Source organism: Gavialis gangeticus, unplaced genomic scaffold (genome assembly GCF_001723915.1).
Source record: "Gavialis gangeticus isolate Ggan-Ray unplaced genomic scaffold, GavGan_comp1, whole genome shotgun sequence".
NCBI classification, from domain to species: domain Eukaryota; kingdom Metazoa; phylum Chordata; order Crocodylia; family Gavialidae; genus Gavialis; species Gavialis gangeticus.
The window spans coordinates 156,420,634-156,429,663 of record NW_017729025.1 but is presented as its reverse complement, the minus strand read 5'-3'; positions in this window follow the sequence as shown (position 1 = coordinate 156,429,663).

Below are 9,030 nucleotides of genomic sequence, written 5' to 3'. Positions count from 1 at the left end.
GTCAGGGCGGCTAGGGTCTGGAACCAGCTTCCATGTGAGGTGGTGCAGGCTCCCACCCTGGGGGTTTTTAAGAGGAGGTTGGATGACCACCTTATTGGGGTCATTTGACCCCAGTGCTCTTCCTGCCATGGCAGGGGGTCGGACTAGATGATCTGCTCAGGTCCCTTCCGACCCTAGAAACTATGAAACTATGAAATAAGGGCTGTAGGATTAGGATATTAAAGAAGACATGCTGCCAAAGATCTGAAACAGTTCCTTTCTCAGACTAATTGAAAACTTTACAATGCTGATCATGTTTAGGCTTGTATAACAGGCTAGGGACAGAAATTACACATAAACCAGTATAAGTGATTGGAAACTGGTTCAGATCTGTAACACAACAGAAATTCAGTGCACATAAACTGATTTCAAAATGGTTGAAGCCAGTTTAGGATAAACCTGGATGGATGTAGTATCACACTTAACCGATTTAAGTTAAATCGGTTTATTGAACTTCTGTCCCAGATCCCCTCCAAATTCAAGTTAACTCACAGTCCCCCAGCATCCTGGGATACTTTGTACCTTCCCTGCAACCCACCCTTGCATGGTGGGTGGGATAGTCTTGGCCCAAGCTGTCTGCTCCAGCTGAACAGAGAGGCATGCTCTAGCACCCCCAAGCTTCTGGCCTGGGCCACTACAGGCTGCATTTCTGGAATCAAAAGTGAATGTGTGTTAACTTGCTCATTGGTTCAATCTATACAGCTTAGACTAACCTGCAAAGATTGAATTGATTCAGCCTTGGGCTTTTTGACTATCTATACTTATCCAGGGTGGTTGATTCCCTTAAGAAGAGGCAGCCAGCCATGTTAAGGACTCCAACTGTAGGGCTTTCTGTTAATGAGGGAGGATCCCACCAGGGTTTTAAAAAACTTCTAGAAGAGAGAGGGAAGCAAGTTTTGTGGAGAAGCCAGATTGGAAAGTGCCTCTTCCCCAAATGTCTGAAGAAGAGAGGATTTTGATTTGGTTTGTTTGTTTTACTGGGGACTGAGGCTTGTGTTGTGGAGAATAAAGCTATCTAAATGACTAATAGTGTACCTATGTCTCCTGCATGATGATAAGCAATTCAAAGCCAGATAGGAAACAGGCCTATATCTGACCCTGGTTAATAATATCTGATTATAAATGGCTTGAATATTCAAGCTATTGATAGTGTTATTTCCTCCATTACAAATCAATGAATGCTTTAAATTTCACCAAGGAGATCTTCCTTATTGCAGTCCCTTCAACCTCTCTGGTCTTTAATACTACTTACCTCTATGCATCTTAGATCTCCATTTGGCTGGAAAAGTTTAGACTGTCACAGACCTATAATGAAGGCAGAGGTGGTTATCAGGTGATACCAGGAGCTAGCAAGGCAGTTGGTGGCAGAGAGATTGATGGGCAGGAACCAGGAACAATGACAGAGCCAGTAACTTAGGAAGCTGGACCCAAGGCATAGGAAACCAGGAACAATAAACAGGGTCTAGGACATTCGGACTGATGTAAAGGATTGATCTGAAGCCAGATAGCCATCTACTTGCCAGGGTGTCCAGACAAGGTTGTGGTGAGGGCAACAGTGCTCAAGAGCAGGCAGGAACAGCTCACAACACTATTGCTGAGACAAGGCCCTAGAGGAAGTGAGAGAGTTTTATAGCCCTCCCATCCAGGGCCTGTGTCTTCCATTGGTTCCCCCAGGTTACCTGGCCCCCCATTGGGAATCCATAGAAGCTGCCAGCCTGGGCTGGGGTTGGCTTTCAGCCAAGTGCCAGGTGGTGCTGTAGCCTAGGCCCCTCTTCTTTAGGTCGCAAAAGGTCTTGGTTCAACTCCCTGGGGTCCTGACACAGACAGGGATCATTCTGTCATGAGCAGCTGGTTAAACCAGATGACCTTCTGAGCTCCATTTCCCCCCTGCTTTTCTGTGATTGTGCCCAACAGTAAAGCATCCAGGTTCTGGAAGTGTGTGTGTGTGTGTATATATATATATATTTGCAAAAGAAAAAAAAAAAGTATATATTAGAGTAATGAAAGAGGAAGAGCTAAATGTAAGTCTAAAGGCCAGATCTTCTAAGGCAACTGCGTGCCTACTTCTCCATGATTTCAGTGACATGATTTTATGGGAGGCCAGCACTTTGAGAAATCAGGCCTCGTGGACTAGTATAAGGCCACATGGGAACCTAGATCCTCCGTGACTGAGTGCAAAGTTGTTGCTGTTTCTCTTCGCCTTATAAATCAGAGCAATGCTCATTTCTTTTTTACACCTGCCTACATATGTGTGTGTGTGTGTGCATGTGTGTATTAATGAGTGTATACACACATATCTATGTATATATATGTATATGTATGTGTAATATATGCGTGTGTGTGTGTATGTATGTATGTATAGATAGATAAATATAGATGTGTGTGTATATGTGTGTGTGTGTGTGTATACACTGTAACCTTTTTGTATGGATTCACTTGGAACAAGTAGTGACCATATTCAGTACAAAGGGTTAAAGCAACAGAAGCCCGATAGAAATTACCTAAAACAAGAGCCATTTTACCCTTGCTATAGTACTGGGCTTTGTCTGTGCATTGACTTTATGTTGATTTCTAAATCCCCCCCAGACAGAAACAGGTGACCTACTTTTTAGCTCTGGACATCTGGTAACTCTCATCTGTTCCTCCCCCTGTTCTTTAACCCTTACTTCACTCCCTCGACCCCTATGCATCTTCAGCTCAGATCATTCATACTCCTATGAGGTGCCTTGTTGAATAGGGTGACAGCCCTGAGCCAATTCTTGGAGATTCCCCCCCCCAACACACACACACACACACCTTTTTATTTTCCTCCTTGCAGAGCCCTTTCTTTTGTTTCAGAGGAAACGTGCATGACCTATTCAATGTATAAATGCTAAGAAAAATCACACGCTTAAAACCATAGGCAGAGTTCTGTTCTTGCACCACTAGGGGGCACCAAACTCCCATGTGCCAAAGCCTTCCCGGCATCTAGAACTGGGAGAGAAACCCAGGTGGGGCTTGTATTATTTTGCTGTGTCTCTTGTACAAGTTGGGTTTAGTGTCCATTTCTCCAGTTTTTAATTCTACTGTCTGCTCGGCAAAGCCTCTGACTCCATATGTCCTGCTGCTGTCTAAAAGGTGCTGCGTCTGTCAGGGACGAGGTCTCAGAGAAACCACCCCCAGCAGCTGTCGTGCTCTGGAGCCCCTCACTGAAAGTGCTGCCTTTCTAACACGACATAGGAAACAGCTGCTGTTTATTGCCCACACGGAGAACCTGGGGTTTCTCAGATCTCAGACTGAAGTGGAAGTGAAAGTAGCCATGATTGGCAATGATAAGGGAACCACAGAGCACTGTCCCTTATCCGCCCTCTTTCCCAGCCAGGGCCCAGGCCAGCCAGAACTGCCAAGAGCCGTCAATGAGCGATGAGCGGGGAATGCAATCTGAAGTGCAGGGAGCCATGAGAGCTGCCTGAGCCAGGATTTAGCCCAAGTAACGCAAACAACTGTTTGTAGCTTGCGGCTCAGGGACAGCCCAGCTGCCCCATCCAGCACGGGGACGGAGGAAAGGAGGCAACTCACTGCTTAGCTTTCCTGCCTTTTCAGCAGCTAAGGGCCTTACAGACTGTGAGGCCAGCTGTCTGTTAGGAGAAGGAGCATAAGGCAAGGGCTGTGCAGGGTTTAGGGCGGAGAGAAACTGCTGTCACTGGCTCTAAGGTGGGAGGATGGAGTTAGCCAGTGAGCTGACTGCTCAGAGCCAGGAGGTCCTAGACAAGGAGGATCTGGAGAAGAGAGGAGAAAGACCTTGTATGGTTTGGATGCAAACTCCTCTGAATCAAACCTTTTGTGGCCAGCCCATCCCTACTTCAGTCGTGCCAGAGGGGTTCCCTGGCTCCCCCCACCTTGCTGTTTTTGGCATACTTGGCCTCCCACTTGACTTGCAAAGAGCGAAGATTTCTAGGGAAAGCAGGGCTTCTGCCACAAACCATCCTGGGCCAGTTTCAGCTCTGCAGAAATGCCATCTACTTCAGCAGGATAAGAGAAGGACCTGTTCATACAAGGGAGATCCCTTTTCTTTCAGCAAACCTAACACCTTGAGGTGCCAGGGGCACCATCTCCTCTTATTAAGGATACTGTCCAAGGCATGATTAGCAATTCCCCCACAAGCAGAGGCCAGTGCAAGGGGAAAGAACCTTATTCCAATGTTGTTCTAATCCAAATCCTAATGAGGAAAAGAAAAAAAGCATAAACTGGTAAATCAAATGTAAAACTGTAATAAGACGAGCCAAGAGAGAATTTGAGGAGAAACGTGCTAGAGACAAAAAATGTAATAATAAAAGTGTCTTTAAGTGCATTAGAAACTGAAGACCTGCCAGGGAGTCAGTTGGACCTTTGGATGATCAGAGTATAAAAGGGGTGCTGAAGGATGACAGGGCCATTGCTGAGAAACTAAAAGCACTCTTTGTATCTGTCTTCACTCTCTAAGATGTTAGGCAAATTCCCTCACCAGATCTACTCCTCCCTAGGGAAAACTCGGTGGAGCTGACCCAAACTGAGGTTTGAAAGATGAGGTTGTAGAGAAAATTGTTAAACTAAACAGTAGTAAATTACCGGGGCCTGGTGGCATTCACCCCAGGGTCCTCCAAGAGCTCAGATTGGAATCAGTGAATTCCTAACTGTAGCATGCAACCTATCACCAAAACCAGCTTCGGTACCAGAGGATAGGAAGGTTGTCAATGTGACTCCCATATTTAAAACTGCTCCAGAGGTAAAGCAGGGAATTACAGGTCAGTAAGCCTATCTTCTGTTCCTGGAAAAACTGGTAGAAACAATAATAAAAAAAATTGTTCAGCACATGGGTGAACAGGACATGCTGGGGAGGAATCAACACTGCTTAGTCAAAGGGAAATCATGCCTTACCAAACTACTAGAGCTCTTTGAAGGTGTCAATAAGCAGGTGGATGGGGGTGATCCAATTGATTTAGTATATTTGGACTCCCAGAAAGTCTTTGACAAGGTCAGATGCTCTAACTAAATTAGGTAGTCATGGGACTACAGGGACTGTCCACTAGGGGATTAGAAACTGGTTTAAAGATAGAAACCAAAGATTGAATATAAATGGTCAGTTTTCAGGGTGGGAAGCAGTAAACAGTGGGGTCCCCCAGGGATCTGTGTTGAGTCCAGAGCTGCTTAACATGCTCATAAATGATCTAGAAAAGGGCGTGAGTCACAAAATGGCCAAATTAATGGATGACAAAATTATTCAAAGTGGTAAAGACCAAGGTGGACTATGAGGAACTACAGAAGGATCTGGCATGATTGACTGAATGGACAACTAAATGGCAGATGAAATTCAATGTAGATAAGTGTGAAGTTATGCACATGGGCAAAAATAACCCATACCGCACCTACGCTATGATGGGCTCTACGTTAGCTGTTACCATACAAAGTTGGAGATCATTGTGAATGGTTCACTAAAAGCATCAGCTCAGTGCTCAGCAGCCATAAAAAAGGAAAACAAAATGTAGGGATCATTAACTAGGGAACTGTAAACAAAATGCAAGGTATCATCATACCCCTTTATAAATCCACTGTGCATCCACACCTTGAATACTGGCCCCTAGTTCTGGTCCCCATACCTCAAAAAGGATACAGAAGAACTAGAGAAGGTCCAGAGAAGGGCAACAAGAGTTATTAGTGGTATAGAGGGGCTTCTGTATGAGGAGAGACTAAAGAGGATAGGCCTAATCAGTTCAGAAAAGAGACCCTTGGTGGGGTGGGGCACATGATAAGGGTTTAAAAAATACTAAATGGCAAAGTGAAAGTAAATTGGGATTTACTATTTGCTCTCTCTCACAATACACAAACTAAGGGTCACAACAGGAAGCTAGTAGATAGTAAGTTTAAAACTAAAAAAAATGCAAGTTCTTTTTCATGCAGCATGTCATTAGTGTGCAACTCCTTGCCACCAGATGTTGTGGAAGCCAACAATTTAGCCAGATTCATAAAGGGATTGAAGATATTCTTGGAGGCATGAACGATGCATGCCCCCAGCTGACGGGGGGGGGGGGCACAGTGGTGGTGGAAGCGCAGCAGCGGAAAGGGGGAGCTCCCACAGATGATGCTGGTGCTGTCAGCAGCAGGGGTGGTGAGCACTGACCAGGGGTCTGCGACCACCTGTAGATGCTGCTGGCAGCATCAGCAGTGGCTAGCGGCAATCACGGACTGCCCACAGACACCACTGTAGGGGGTGCACTGCCACGCTCATGGGGGGCACATGCACCCGCGTGCACCTACACATCACCCCTGCTTGGAGAAAAGGGGTATCAGTAGTTATTGAGTATGGGAGTTAAGGATACAGCCTCTGAATTAGCTCTTGCTAGGCCTTAAATGCTGGAGGCTGCAAGTGAGAGAGGAACAGTGGGAAAAAAAAACCCTGGTTGTACCCTGTTTCACTCTCCCTTTCAGCATCCATTCTCTAGACTGTCACTAGGTGACACAGGATATTGGGCAAGAAAGACCTGTTCTCTGACCCAGGAAATGGCCATTCTTACAGTTATGTTCAACATCTGATAAGGAAGCCTCAGGGGAGGAGAGCCCTATTTCAGAAAGACGCCTCATTTTCCCTAGAGGTTTTCTGTGCTGCCTTAACTCTTATGAAGTAGTCTTTTTGCATTAATGGGACTGTAACAAGAAACCTTGCAGGCTTCTCATACTATTCTGCCCTGTCCACATTACACCTCCTTTCTGCGTTCAGAATCCTTAATTTGTGTCAGCAGTAGCAGTTGGGGGAGGGGGACAAGCAGGACATCTGCTTCTTGTGCTGATTTAGAGCAGGTACCAGAACGGCACCTTCTGCCACCCCCATTCTTTGGCAGGGGTGCCGGGGAGTTTCGTCCAAGGAGCTGAAACGCATTAGTTACTGCTCTGGGCATAAGTGTTGTGTTAAGGTTGAAAGGCGGTGTTCTGAAGAGTTTGGATTATGGATGTGTATGGAATAGTTTGGATAGGGATGATCCTGCCTCAAGTAGGGGGTTGGGATAAATGATCACTGGATTTCCCTTCCAGTCCTGCTTCTCTATGATTCTTATTCACTCTTGTGGTGCACATAGGTCCTAACTGTAGTATAACTCAGTCAAAGGATAACTTAGTAGCATACAAAAGGCTTGTCCAAACTGCCTCTGTGTCACATGTGTGTTCAAGCACTACCAAGAAGTGTGCCTGTCCACTCACTCCTCCTTGGCATGTGCCAGTCCCAGAAAGGAGACAACGTAGCTGACTTAAAGCAGTCCTGAGCATATGCTAATCATCACACCCGAAACAGAGATCCTGACAGCGGCACTGGAGCTGCTGTAAGGCAGTTATGAGATCTCAGCTTTATGATTTGGTGCATGTGGAGTGGAAATGAGTGGGGCATGCCACTTAATAGCACTTCCAGGCTTCACAGGGAGACATTTCTTTCTTTAAGGGTTTTAGCTTTTTACTCCACATAGATCATTGATTCTAAGGCCAGAAGGGAACATTGTACAAAACATTGCCCAGTGATTCTTGCATTGTAGTTGATAGATCCAGTGAAGATTTTAACAGGTGATATCCAAGCTCCTTGTTCCTTTTGTAGTGTAGATGAGCCTTTAATTTAGTTATTTTAGATCGGTTAGAAAATATTTTGTCTATGTTAGTACTTTTGAACTCTGCCTGTATCAGCAAGAGGTGTGATTGGATCAGAAATGCAATTTTCTGTCCCTTCACAAGAGCAGGGAAGCAGGATCAAGATGAGCTGGCAAACTAATTACACAGTAGCACCCAGAGCTGACTTTAGTAAACAAAGAGCTCACTCTAGGCAAAAATCAGCATTGAGTATATGCAGGAGAAAAATTACAAGCAGGGGTGATCATGGGGGAAATTATGAAAGCTATTGCAAAATACATTATTTTCCATTGATAAATACCGTAAAATTGATCACCTTATTCTTTGTGGAAACAAGAGTATTACTTTAAATACTACTGATAACAAACATGTAACCCAGAGCTAGGTTATACATGAAATGCAGCATTAAATCTAGAATCTTAGAAAATCGTTCAACTTACACAAAGCCAAATTATTTTTTCTTGCTCTTTGGCAGTTAAACAATGTGGATTCATTTCCGCTTCCAGTTGCCTATTTTGAGGCCTGAATGGGGTGACACAAACAAAAAAAGAATTAGTTGGATCAGCTTCCTTACAAAGCCAACTTCATAGAATTTGTGTTGCAACGTATGGATCATTCTAAAGTTAGCATTTCACTCAGGAGACAAAATTCAGAGACATTATAAGAAAGTACAGCATATTCTAGCAGCATTTTAAAATCTGGTACAAAAAATACACTTTCGATATGCTAATACAGGGTGGCCAACCTATGGCATATGTAGCAGAAATGCGTTATGGGTAGCTTTTGTGTGTGGCATGTGGCAGATCCAGGAGGGAGCGAAGAACAGCAGCACCTAGGGCAGGGAGCAGAAAGTAGAGCAGCATATCAGACAGGGGAAGGAAATCAGAGTAGCACTCAGGCAGGGTGTGTGGCCTACTTTGTGGCATGCCTGCCAAAAAGGTTGGCCCCGATGGTGGTAAGTGCTCTCTGAAGTGAGAGCCCCTGAGTGGGGGCACCAGTGGCACATGCTTATACCTAGCTCTGGTGGGTCTTATTTCTCCTCTCATGTTTACTGCCATCCTTTCCCTGTTGGGGTTTATATAAGAGCAGATTAGCTTGTTCCTGCAGTAAAAATCTGCCTAGTCAAAGTTAGATGATCAAATGGGCAAGCCATGTTAGGAACACAAGACGTAAGGTCTCCAAGAAGCTGGTAAGACAAGAACAGACTGACAGCTGATCTTTGGACAGCCTACCCATTCTGAGGATGCTATGCTTCACTGGATGCAGAGGCCCTTAGGGAGGAAGCTGGTAGAGAGGAGAAACTTAGGGCATGAGACCAGATGAGGCTCGAAGATAAAGAGAAAGGCCAATTTGGATGGGAAATGAGAA